This window comes from Lichenostomus cassidix, chromosome 3 (genome assembly GCF_008360975.1).
Source record: "Lichenostomus cassidix isolate B80296 chromosome 3, HeHo_3.0, whole genome shotgun sequence".
Taxonomy (NCBI): Eukaryota; Metazoa; Chordata; class Aves; order Passeriformes; family Meliphagidae; genus Lichenostomus; species Lichenostomus cassidix.
Genome location: NC_139483.1, coordinates 19,769,401 through 19,783,476, shown reverse-complemented (window position 1 = coordinate 19,783,476; position 14,076 = coordinate 19,769,401). Strand labels below are relative to the sequence as shown.

At 39.9% G+C, this 14,076-nt stretch overlaps 1 protein-coding gene across 1 annotated transcript in view; it reads right to left on the bottom strand.

The window, feature by feature from the left end:
- The window catches only part of USH2A (usherin), a 383,112-nt gene extending 372,247 nt beyond the window's left edge, over positions 1–10,865 (bottom strand). Inside the window, exon 1 of the mRNA XM_085054819.1 lies at positions 10,670–10,865. The gene's annotated coding sequence lies outside the window, so the exon portion shown is untranslated. The remainder of the gene's footprint in view (positions 1–10,669) is intronic.
- Between the last annotated feature and the right edge of the window lie 3,211 nt (positions 10,866–14,076).

Here is a 14,076-nt window from a genome sequence, read left to right as displayed (position 1 = left end):
TTTTTTAAAGTATGATATATGTGTATATTTTTAATCAAGCTAATTTTCTTAATACATAATTTTGTAAATCACAAAATTAAGAGGGTTTTTTTTGCAGGGTTGGTCTCAGAGCAATGAAAAACTATCAAGCCCAAGTGAGAGGTGCTAAATAGCTGGGGGTTCCTATAGCCTCAGCTACACATCCATAGTCTTAGACAGGGACTGGACAGAGAAGTCTCATTCCATTAGGATACTCTGCAAAGGAGAGTGACAGCTGCATTCACAGGAAAAGCCTCAAGACCAATGAGGACACATGACTTGGCTTGGGCCCAAGCAACACTGTCGAGGTTTAAATCCTCTCATTCAAGGACACCTTGACAAAAATCACGCAAACATCTGTATTTATGCCTTTCGAGCATTTGGATGTTTGGGATAGAGAAAAGTAATTACTGTCATCATCCACACGCTTGATGTTAATTTTTAATACAAATTTTACTGGGGAACACTAAGGATACCAGCATAACATGAGGATAACAGTGTAAATGAGAAAGTGGCTTCATACTGCAGTCCAGTTTTCAGGGCCAAGATGACTATTAATGAAACACCTTATTTGCATGTTTTAAAGGTGCAATTTACTTCCTAGTCATTAAAATAGATTCCAGAAATCCTCTGGATACACACTGCTTTTGTTGAAATTAATTTCCAAAAGAATGCAATTATTTTTCCATTAATCTCTACCAATTGTTCAAGAATTAGTTGTTTACAAAAAAACTCCAAACCCTGAAACATTCCCCTTAAAATTTTTTAAAACTTACTCAAAATTAACTGAGTTATATAAATTACTGATGTGTGCTTCATGGTTTGTTTTCTAAGCATTTCACTGTACATCCAGCCTTTTGACACTCATCTACTTTAGAATATTTAAACATTTGGAATTATTTTCAGTTTTAGAATTATTTCATTTTTAACTTATTTATCTAGTTATGTCCATAGTAATCTCGTGCTCACACAACTGGAGAAATTAACAAGTGTTTGAAAGTCTCATGCATAAGGTGCTATATTTAGAAGAAAACAAAACCACTGACTTCAGTACTGCAGCCTAGAAATAAATCTGTTATTAATTACAGATGACTTGTTATACTCCTTCCTACTTTCAGTTAGAGATAATAGGCTCTCAAAAAAATAGAATTTTATATTCTTTAAACTTTTTCAGCTGTGTTTCATCTTATAAACTTGTTCACTGATATCCATCCCAGCCATAGATCTGATCTTGCCAACCATCCTGTGAGGACTAAACTTTGATCTTTTGCTGAGGCTTATTAACTTTTCAGGAGAGGTAATAATGACATCAGGGTTCAGATGAAGAGATGACAATTTGGTGGTTCATTATTTGTGGGCAGAGAGTGGATCACCTATATCACATGATTCCCATCCTGCTGGGAAGATTTTCTCTCTAAACAAAAAAATACAGATATAAGTGATTTCAGAATAGACACAAGCTTTCGTGATTATTCTTGCAACCAGAATCCCTGCCCACTTAAGGAAAATGCTTTTAAAATTTCTAATGCCATCAAAATTTGTTGCCATCTTTTCATTTTCTTATTCCAGTTGGGGTCTTTGCACATTTGTTTTTACCTAAAATCAGGGTGTAAAGTAAACTGAAGGGTTTTATTTTGGTTGGGTTTTTTTGTTTTGGTTTGCTTTTTGGTTTTTGGGGTTTTTTTGGTGGGTTTTTTTGTAAAGGACAAACATATTTTGGAACTATGAAAATATTGATATTTAGACATATTGGTAAAAGTACTGGAAACTGGTGTAGTATTTCTGAGGCCCAGCAAATCTGGGACCTTAGCAGAGGTCATGAGCAGAGCATTAGATTGCACTTCTAATGGTATTTGGTCTCCATGGGGCAGACTTAAGCCACCAGTTTGTAGTTATAGCAAGTGCCTTTTGAAATCACATTTCTTCATCATGAAATGTGCCCTTGACCTCCTGCAGAGGTCAATATGTGATAGTTTAGCATATTAAAAGAAAGTTCATTGTTCTGATCCATCCCTCTCAACTTCTATACAGTTATAAGGCATTGTTTGCCTGGGTATCAAGAACAACAAAATTTGAGGCAAATAGTTATGTCACTTTTTTTTTCCCTCCACAATTCAACATTACAGAATTATCTCCCATCTTTCAGTCTTGTGTGAGTAGCCTGACTCAAATCTGCAAGAAGATTTACTCAGAAGGGCTGGGGAGCATAAATTCAGTACGAATATCTGTAGGGGAACAGCTCTGAAGAATTTTCATTTGGAAGCCATGGTCCAGGAAGACATAGTTAAACTCAGAGAAATCTTACACCAGAAGTGGAGTCTGTGAAAACCTGAAGCCAACTCAAGCCTTTGAGGTGTTTGGAGGTAGCCCAGGGTATTGACTCAGGACCTCCAGCATGACTCAAACCAAGATAACTCAGGTTACCCACCTAAAGAATTGGTTTTCTGTTTTGTTTTCTCATTTCAGCTGCTGAAATGTTCAGTGTCAAAGTAAAATTATGTGTCTAACTGGGAGTTGAATTCTTTCTCTTTTGACAGATTCTCAAATTAGTGTGACTCAGCTCCTGGTCAAATGACAGATGACAAAAAACACAGTTAAAATGAAGAATTCTTTCCACCTACAGTGTGCTGACTTACAGGAGGCACTGTGTTCCTCTTAGGATATTTTAAATGGTTCCTCTCTTCCTTGCTCCTAAGATGTTTTTGTGATATTTTACCCTGTGCAAGGATCATACTCAATTTGTGGAACAATTAAAGCCTTCCAAGGCTTTACTTCCAGGAAAATAATAACCACAAATAAGTCCAGAAATTAAGAAGAGGAAGAAAACAGAAATTTGCAATCTGAAACTTATTCCTGCTCTAATGTGAAAATGGAGCTTGTGTTCATAAAGCTGATTCCTAATCTTTCCTGAGCCTCTGTTTAAAGAAAGCATAACTACAACAGAGCTGGGATGAAATGTTTGCTGCCCACAGCCCATGCGTTGTCATACACATTCCAGTAGCAGGCTTGGTCTCCTCCACTTGCCACTGCTCTTTCCTATTCAAATGAGATAAGAACTGCTTGTAGGCAAATACAATAAAAAAGGAGCTGACAAGATACAGTGTCTTGCCTTCTCCCTGCTCCATACCCCAACTGCAAGTCTCTTTATTTTGAGCATTTTCTATAAAGGCTGTGTGCAGAAAGTGCCTGCTAGTCCTCGGCATTCGTGACCAATCTGTCAGTCTCTTACAATCAGGAGCTGGGATACTTCCCCCTGCCACGCACAGCTCCTGAGGGTGTATCCACTGATACATCAGGGAAGCCTGAGCTAAAGCACCAACAGCAACACATGAGGAGAGAGCTGAAATAGCATGAGGAGCAGGGACTCCAGGGTGTTTGTTTCACATGGTGCCATGAAGCCAAATACTCCTGGCTATGGAAAGCATATGCAAAACACCACTGGTCAGATAAATAGGACACGATTTTACAAATTTAAATGAAACACTGAGCATCACTGAAACCATCTGAAACCTGTTTGATATGTTAGTCCACAGTAACAGCTGGATAGCAAGTGACAGGGAGCTTGAAAGATGCTGAAATCCTTCCTTTTGAAGCTGTCAGACTTAACACCAGTTTTTTATTATAGAATCTCCCCCTGCATCCCGTGGAAATACCAAGTGCCTATTTGACTGTACTGCAGATGAAAATAGAAATAACATATCCATGGACAGGTTGCCAACATACTTTAGCCTGGATGTGGAGGACTGATCTCTATAGAAGTAACTCAGCCCATCTTTTCTCAGTGTTTTACTTCTCTCTAAAAAGCCAACAGGATCAGGTTCTGTGACGAGGACATCTGTTCAGTGGAACTGTTTTCTTTGGACACTTATACTGCCTTTTGACACATCCTGAGTCAAATTTACCTGCATATAAGCACCACACAATGATAACTTCCTCATCACCAAATCAAACTGGATCAAGTTGACAAGGAATAAATATTTCCATCATCTCATATTACATTCCCAAAATATACACATAAGATTGAAGTAATACTTCATAGATTCCTTTTCCATTTTGCTTGAAAGATTAAGCAAAGGATTGACAGTATTTACCAGTACCCTAATTGTTCAGGGGAGAATGTTAAGAACTGTGAAATAAGCTTCAGCTAAGCCATTGCAGGTAGAATAAGGTTATAAGAGTTTTAAATACATGATGAATAGGTTTATATGCCTTTTGTACTGAGTGCAGATAGTGAGGCTTTTCTGAGGGATAATTTAGTCTGCCTAAATGAGGTTCCTTTGGAGAATAGTTCAGAGGAGGAGCAAAGCCACTGCTTCTGGTCCTGCTGCCCTAAGATTCATATCTTGATTTCCTCCTGTGAAGAGTCATATGTCAGATATACATTTTGCTCTTATCTCAGAAGTCTTCTCAAACCTTATGGCTGCATAAGATTCCCAGGTTCTCCAAATCAGCTACGAAATTCTTCAGTGCATGTCACATTTAAATGTTTGCTACGGCAATGAATATTAAATAATTTTCAAACAACTGTCCCAGAACAAAATAGCAAACAGCTCATTTATGCCAACCTCAGATTACACTGAAGTGATACTTAGATACATTTAGTGGTTTTGGTTCCACAGCTGAATAATTCAAGTAATTTGTTTTAAAACAAGTTGTCAGTATTCATAATTTGAAGCAACTTATTTTGACTAGCTACAGGCCAGCTCTTCAACTGGCATGAAGACAACACAGTGCCACTGTTGCCACCACATCATAAAAACCATATAGCACTTGGCTTTGGAGACTCCTACCGACTCAGATCACAGCTGAAGATGTAGTCCACAATTTAAAATTCACTGAAAAACATTTAAGCCTCCAAACTTAATATTTGCTTGTGTTCATGCTATAAAGCTCAATGACTATAATAGTCATGGAAAATTAACGCTGAAGGGGCACAGACTAATTTAGAATGAATTTGTTTTAAACATGGATGAAGACAATTCATTTGCCTGATTGCCTAGAGAAATGAAGTTTTGGATGATGAAATTGAGACCAGCTGTTGAGAGAACAGGAATCTCAAAAACCTGGAGAATGAAGGGGAAGGCAGAAGTCAGCAATGAGGAGAAAACCGTCCAGTTTCTATAGGAAAGGAGTCAAGACAACAGACAATCTGGAGGTAAACCAAGACAGTAATCCTTATGAAGAAATGGGAATCTAGTCATAAGAAAATGTCAAGATATAAAGGCTGATTTTTTTTTTTCTTTTGAAATCTAGTTTATGCTTCTGCTTTGTAGCTACTTGGGAACCTTTCAAATAGACTACCACAAAATGGTTTTTTTGGTAAAATTTATGTTTTTCTGCCATGTTTTTAAATGTTCTGCTGCCATGTGGTCACTAGTATGTCATAACAAGACTCAACCTCAGGATCCACCCTAGGAGAGTGTCATTTGTATTAGCCTGGTCACATCATCAGTTCTGGGACTCTACCACACGTGGATGGGTTCAGATCTCTGTCACGCATCTTAGAAACTGGAGTTAACTGGCCAGCTAGCTGTGACAAGAGGGACTGTCTGAGGAGGCCAGCTTTCCTTTTGCAGTCTGCATTTACACAAACCCCATCAAATTAGCTGTGGCCCTCATGAGCTTCTAACTAGGCCTCTCTCAAGACAAGGTCATAGTCAATTAAAAGGAGAAAAAAAGGTTGACAAAAAAAGCGACAGCCCAAACTACAGGAGCTTTGCTCTTGAAAAAGCCCAAGTACCCCAGAGCTCTTACAAGAGAAGGAGATGAAAGGTGCACTCTACCTTAGGGTGGCCTCAAGGTCTGCTTTTCCCACCCCAGAAAGCCTCCAAGGATCCAGAGTTTTGAGATGGGTGCTGAAGTCAATTACATTTTAGCAAACAGAGTTTTGAAAGAAAATGCTTCCCTTAATGTATTCTGGAATCATGAAGCAATTGCTTTACACTGTGACAGTCTCATATCACAAACAATTTGGCTGCAATTAAAAGACAAAACACTTGATGCTTTGTTTTGCAAGTGAACATGAAAAAGCCTGACAAACAGTCCCTTAAATCCTTAACAATGACTTAAGGAATAAAATAACAAAATGCAACTATGTGGAGGTTAATGCAGATACCAGATGGGAGACTTAGAGAAATGTCTGCAGTTAGCAGCACGAGGAAATCTGAAGGCCAATATGTGCAGACATTATGGCAGATAAGGTAGTGGAAAGTAATCCTCACAATGAGATAATATAGCTTTTTCATATAATTATGATATTTGAAAAATGTAGTAACTTCATTTGAAATATCGACATCTAGTCAGCATAAGCTATAATATTAATAGGCTGAGTAAAGAGAGTAAATAGTTTTATCCTATTTAATCATAAATTTGGCTTAATGACCTTTATCTGATTATATGAGCAGCCCAAGCAACAATATTAAATAAATAAATAGAATATTAAAAGATTGTTAGCAGATAAGCTGCTTGGAAATTTCCAGATTAAATGTATTTGGGGGAGGGAGCTCTGTCATTTACCAGTATATACATTTTCAAAATTAAGATGACTGCACAGGTGCTCCAGCTGAGCCTCAAGTCTGTTGCTGTCCCTGCCCATTGCTGTGAAAAACCTCTCCTTGGCACCCTAGTGGGAACCAAACGATTTTTCAGGAGAGATGCTGGTTTGGCCAAAAAAAAAAAGAAAAAAAAAAGAAAATACAGCCTCACAATTTAAAGGTGTTCTCTCTCCTTTGTACACACAAATAATAATTACTATATAGTTTTCTAATGTGATTGACTAAAGAATTAATAAAAATGTAAAATCTAGGTTGTGCTCTTAAATTTGTATTAAGCACAGATAAACTTCTGTTCCCAGGTGGGCACTGCACTGCTTCACACAATTTGTTCCACCTTGCCAGAACAGACCCATATACAGAACAGACCCATTCCTCAGCACTAGTACCAGCATGAAATAATAATAAAAAAACCTAATAATAAAATCACACTTCCTCCCTTCCACCACAAATTTTCTCCCCTCTTTAATTTTCTTCCCAACCCTGGTTTTCTTATCTTTTTGCACAGCCAAACCTTCAATTTAATTGGAGAACTGATTCACCTAGAGCAAAATTCTTTTGCCCATTTGATGTTTATTTGTTTGGTGATTTTTTTTGTTGTGTGTGTGTGTTTCACTTGTTTTGTTGTTTTGTTTTGTTTTTAAACAAGGTCTAATTTCCAACACCACCACAGAAAGCCCTGCTGCCATACTGGAGCAAGCAAAGGATTTAAATCAGTACCTCTGCCAAAGACAGACCTTCACCATAAGTCAAGGTGCCTGATAACTTTCTAAACAGGTTTGATTAGTAAAGCAAAAATAATATATTATGAAGAAATTCTCAAATGCAGGTGTTATCACTGAATGACACTGGCTGTGTGATCAGGACAGATAATGTTTTATCCTGGCTTATGGGTATATTTGCATCTAGAGATCAAAATGAGAATTTTATCCCATTGGCAAGTATAGAATCCATTTTTTAATGGGAAAAGAAGGTTACAACATGGGGTCTATCTTTGTAAAAGACTTATATACATATATATCTCAGATACAGAAGAAAAATAAAATATTGAAGGCAAATAAATGAGCCTTAATATGGGCTAAAACAATATTTTTATGACTGACATTTTATCCTTGCAAGTTTCCCAAGTCTAAAACACTCTACAGGTGAGTTCTCCACCCTGAGATTTCCTTCAGGCCCCTGAACTTAAATTTTCACTCCTGCAAAGTGCCCTATTTGGGTCAAACAGGGAAAGAAAGCAACTGCTTTTCTCACAGGCTGACAATTCTCTAGAAGAGCCCCCCCAAACACTCTTCAGAGGTCTCTGAGGCAGGGATGGGGGTGCTCAGAAGGAACTTTTCTGCTGTAAATGGCCACAGCTCTACACCCCCAGCCCCAGCTCAGTGTTCCTCATATGCTGCACCCTAGAAGGAGCTCAGTTGAGAGATCATAATTTACTAGATGCATTTGTTTTTGGTCTTAAATTACATATTTAAGACTGTAGGAGAGACAAAATGGCAAACCTATTACGTTTTGCTAGAGGATGTTTGCTTGCATTGTAGCAAGCAGTTTGTGCTAGTGAAGCAACATCCATATTGAAGGTTCAGTTTATTTATGTCTCTCAAAACAAATTATATATGCATTAAGAACCAGAAAACATTATGTATTTCATTATACATTTAATCTTGAAATAGATCATATTGAAACTTATATGTATCTATATTTGCATCCAGTAATTAAAAAATTAAGTCTGATATTCACAAACCAATGAAATTCAGATTTCTACAGCATTGCATTCCCTTACCCTCCCATATCATCAATACCTTTGGTTCCCTTTCCTTATCTTTTAACTCACCCTGACTGATCCCTCATCCACCTTCCATGACTTTCACACAATCATAGAATATGCTGAGTTGGAAGGACCCCCAGTGCTCATTGAAGTCCAACTCCTGGCCCTGCACAGGACACCCCAAGGGTCACACCATGTGCCTGAGAGCATTGTCCAAATGCTTCTTGAACTCTGTCAGGCTTGGGCTGTGACCACTGCCCTGAGGAGCCTCTTCAGTGCCTAACCACCCTCTGGGGGAAGAACCTTGTCCTGATATCCAACCTAAACCTCCCCTGACACAGCTTCAGGCTGTTCTCTGGGGTCCTGTCACTGGTCACCAGAGAGAAGAGATCAGTGCTGCCCCTTTTTTAATAAGAAGCTTCTCTGACACTTCTCCTGTGCCAATTGCCAGTCAAAAAGACAAAGAGCTTCGCGCTTTCTGTCTGAGAGAACTTTAATTTGAGCTTCTCCTTCTTGCTGTTACCTTTCATCTAGCTTGCCAGAACTGAATATTCCCAAGATTTTTAGCCTCTCCTCCCCCTGCCAATTCAGGGTGGAAGAAGACAGTGAGATATAGAGGAGATTAGGCAGAAATTGCTGCAACCTAAGCCTTAGAGTTTAAAGAAATAGAGTTTCTTCCTTACACAAACAGCAAGAACAGATGCTGTACACTTTCTAGCCACCTTCAAAGCCTGCTGAATTTATTTGTTTGGGAAAATATAAATGACAAATTGACTTTTAGATTAATGGCTACCATATTGGTAATGTACAAATCACTTTTAACAGCCACTATTAACTTGGTAAAGAGAAGCTTGCTAACTGCTCTTTAATTAAGTACACTTAATGACCTTAAGGGGATTAGTAGTCTTGTCTGATAATCAATAAGCATGGCAAGATTGCCACCCCACAGACATGGGCTGGAGAACAAAATTAATCTGTGCAGATTAGTTGTACCTAGTTTGGTTTGTTTCCTAAGACTGTTGCAAAATTACTTCAGTTTAAAATACTTATAAAAACACATCAAATGTGCACTAAGTAGAATATGTTTTGCACAAGATTTTTCCTCATTTAACCAGTGTAAAAATGACATGTGTTTGTTAAGAAAATATTGTATTATGGCCAGGAGCTAGTGCAAACCAGTTTGGAAGAAATTTTAAAAAAAGGAGTGACTACCCATGCTGCAGTCTCCAGAGAGAGCTGGAGGCTGAAGGAAAGGAGAGTGAACATGGTTCACAGAAGACCTAAAGTGAAACACTGTCCCCACAAACCAATCCCTAACAGTGGCAGAATCCCTGCCAGCTGCTGCCAAAGCCACCCTGCCTATACATCAGTTTCTCTTCCTCCTCTCTCTTGCTCTGCAGCCATAATTCAATCCAAGACTAATTGTGGCCCATTGGATAACTCATGGCAATTTTATTCTTTCCACATGTTTGGCAAATAGGAAGGAAGCTTTATGCAAAAGGCAGATTATTATTACTTTAAAGGTTTCTGTGTCTACCTCACTCATCCACATCTCATCCCAGTAAACAAATTTATCCCTTCAGATTGAGGTCTGGGGTTCAGAAGAGAAGCCAAGAAGCTGCAGTAAAATGTGTAAGTGTAAAATGCAGAGAAAGGTTTGAACGAGCAACAAATATGTACTCACAATCTGATAATAACTCATAAAAGAAGAGAAATAAGCAGTTATGCTTAGGAGTTCATGAACACTATTGTTGGTTTTCCCCTTTTCCTTGAGGATAAAGCTCCTCCTTAGCTCTTTCAGTCTGAGTGCCATGTCTGCAGTAAATCAGGAGAACTTAATTGTAAAAGAGAATGTAAGACATGTATATGGTATATTGACACTTACACTACCAGAGCCATAAGGATATTAAAATTGATTTCCAACAAGCTGAGGCTTTCTGCTTTCTAATCCTGTGTCCCACAAATATATATTAACACCACTCCCTAAACAAGGCTAATTAGCTCCAAATATAGCTGCCTGCATAGAAGGTATAACATGGACACACATCTTGCCTTCACAGAGTTCAACAGCAGCTGCCAAAGTGCATGGAGCAGTTTGCACACTGACCAGGATGGGCCTTTAGGGGACACCCCATGCACTTAATTAAGCACTTGGTACCTGGTCACTGTTACTTGTGCCCACCCACCATTTTTTTCATACAATCCTTCTTCTAAGTCCTTCAGATAAGAAGTACTTCCACTGAGCAAGCTGGTGAAGTGCTTCATTGCCCACTCCATCCAAACAGTGGTAATCTGCCCAGGCTTTTAGTTGTAGTTAAAACAAACCACCAACCTGCTGTATTTTAGGCAGCTCCTGAATAATGTTGGCATCCATCTCTGAGAGTGCCTGGCAGGTCAGAGGAAATGTTGCTTCACCCCACATCTTCTACCCAAGGGCTACACCACACCTGACTCAACCTAGCAAAGAAAACCAGTTTCTCTCCTTCTGCCTGAAATGCAGAGGGATTAGGACCTCCTGTTCCTCAGACTTCATTGCCCCAGGGCATCACTGAAACTGATGCCAGATGAGGGCAAATTAGGCTAAAGCACCTGGAAGCTTCCTGCTCTCACAGGTGTAACAAAAACCCCAACAGCCCCATCGGCTCCAGAGGGAAGCCCAGCTCAGACCACCCTTTGTTCTGTATCACAAAATCAAAGAGAAGTGTTTTTTGTTAAGTAAAATCCCCTTTATCCCAGTATCTGCCTGCTACCTTCTTTGCCTTGTTGGTCCAATTAAAATTCTGCACTGACTTAATAATACTACTAATGATAATAATACTACTAATGATAATAATACAACTGTATTGACTCCAAGAGTGGTAGGCTGTTATGAACATAAAAAAAAAGCACACTGGAGCATTTATTCCCTGATACATACTCCATTCCTACATACATTCTTTCTCTCTTCTGTCCATATTTCTCTCTCTCCCCTACCACAGCTGCTTTTTCTTTTGTTTATAGGTCTCTTTTCCCTTCTACAGATTTTGCTTCCCCCTTCTAACATGGACATGACCTTCTCATCTTCAAATTCTTCCAAATCCATGGGCATGCTTGATGACTGCTGTATGCTACCCCTTCTGGCCACCATTAGTTTATCTATATTAACCAAACTCCGCTCCAGATCCCCATTGCTGTTGGCATGGTCTATAAATTTAAATAGATTTTTTTATGCATTAGGTAAGTCCTTTCTGATACTCATTGCTTTGCCAAAATGAAGTCTACTGAAAGAAGTGCAATTTGGCTGGGCCACGGTGCCAAATAAAATTAATTTATCTTTAAGCTGAAACATCTGTTAAGAGCATTTGACTTCATGAATGGCATTTCCAAACTGCAGCAGTCCAAGGAGCGTGTTGTGCTGCACAGGTACTGAGCCACATAGCTTCTGTTGCCTGCTTTTTGACACTGATGCAGGAAACAAAGAGGCATGAAGACTCAGAGCCACCCATTGTTGGGATTTGGGTCCCAGGTAGCACTGCAGTTGCTGCAGGGTGACCCAATGTGATCCAAAGTGTGATACATTTTATGTGAATCTCTCATGCTTAAAACCACTGCGTATGTTCTCCCCCTAAGAAAAAAAAATACCAGTAAGTAAATGGAAGTAGGGAGGCAAGTCAGCTTTTCTTCCTATTTAATATCACCTTCCCCAGCCCAGCTGTTTCTGTTGTGAGTCTATAAAGAAGTGGTACAGTCCTAAAAGGATGTTGTAGACTGTCTTGTTTTTCTTGGAGCTATAAACCATGTTGTGGATGGGCTCGTGGATTCTTTTGTTATGCTGCTCTGGTGAAAAGGTTTTGTAGTGCAAAGTGACTGACCTTAATCTTTTCACATTGGGAGCTGAAATTTTTTTCCCCTGAATCTTCTGGTTGTAAGACAGAGTCCATTTATATGTAAGATATAAGAATAGCCTGGCTCAGCAAGTCATTTAGAAAGACATTTGGTCAATGTAAAGGAGTGCAGGAGGGAGGGGGAAGGGATCCCCCTCTCCATTGTACACTTTTGTCATGGTCACCTTGTGAGTGGGTCTCTGTCGAGGTGACAAAGGAGCAAGGGAATCAATGTAGGAACTATGTAAAACCTCATATATTGCAAGTATAGGCACGTTTACATCTTACAGCATTATCAAGGCCCATCTTAACAATTTGCCCGAAATCCATCAACGTACCACAATCTCAAATATATCAAAGACAATTTTTTTGTTGTTGCTGTAGTCAGAGGATAAGATATAATAATAGGAGAGGACGAAGAGTCATGGAAAGAAATTGAAGGACTTGTTCATTTCACTCCAATCTGGGATGCAAAGTGCATCCCTGTAGTTTTCTGCATCCTTCACTGTTGCCTTAAAACATCTGGAATTTGGCTCAAGAAATGACCTGTTCTCTCCCACCACAGTTTGTTTTTATCCATCTGAAAGAAGTGGAATACATAGACAATATCAGGCCTTGCCTATATACATGGACTGATTCATTATTTCCCACATTCTTAGTGGCACATGGGAGCATATCTGCACCCTAGAGATGGAAAAGAGCCAGTCAATGGATGTCCAAGTTCACACAAACCAGAGCAAGAGAGAATCTTCTTAATGTGGATTTGTTTTCCTTCTCCCTATTGCTGCACCTCAGAAAACATGGATGACCAGGTCACTGGCACTGCTGTAAGCTCTGTGTGTTGCACTTTGCACATTTAAGCTCAGCAGAAGCAGCCCCTCTTGTACAGGGATCATGCTGTGGCTTTTAGGGAAGCCTGAGCAGAGAAAAGGAATCAAGCCTGGATGCTCCAAAATATGGCAGATCTCAGTCTCATCTGCAGCAATATAGGACTGCTGGGGCAGGCTGACCCTGAGCCAGTCATCTGGGAATGGGGGAGAACCAAAAGTGGCTTTAAGCAACAGCAGCACAGCATGGGGAGATGAAAGAGTGCTGCTCTTTTTGGGAAACAGCCCTTTTACAGAAAGCTGCTTGCAAGGCAGCCACATGGAGGCTGCATGGACAACCAGGCAGGAAGGATAAAAACATGTATACTGAGACTATATTACAGCATTCTTCGTCAGGCCTGGGTTCAAGCCTGGACTTGAGCATGTACAGTGCCCACTAAGGTGCACTCACGTGATTCTTAGGGACATGAGTAACTTCTATTCCATGGCATGCCCAGGGCCAGCCCAAATAAACTTTATACTGCTATTTCTTCCTGGCAGAAATAACAGTGTGGGCTGGAGCCCTGGGCCCAGAGCTGGGAGCCACGAGCTGTGCTGGGCAGCAGGATGGGGAAAGCACCCTTTCTGCAAGGAAAATATCATTCCCTGCCTCCGCTCCACATGAAATCTTTTGGGCCAGCCTGTGTTACCTTTGGGTAACACAGAGCTGGTCCTGCAGACAGGAGGAGAATGAGGAGCTTGGAGGGGAAGAAGGAGTGAAAAGGCTGGGCTGGGGGAGGATTTTCTTACTTATCACTTCTTCTGTGATCACAGAAAGTGGCTGTGCAATTATGCTGAGGTTTCACAGCAGAGTGGGAGCAACCTGCCGGGAGTTAACTGAGGTGGAAACCACGGGCATGACCTGGGATTCAGCCCCTGCTTAGAGGAGGTTATTCCATGTGTGTGACTAATCTGTACAGCTCAGCCTCGATGGGCTATGGACACCTCATTCATTAAGGTGTTTTTGTTACGTAGCAAAGGATAGAATATTCAGTGCAGGGTCAGCTGTG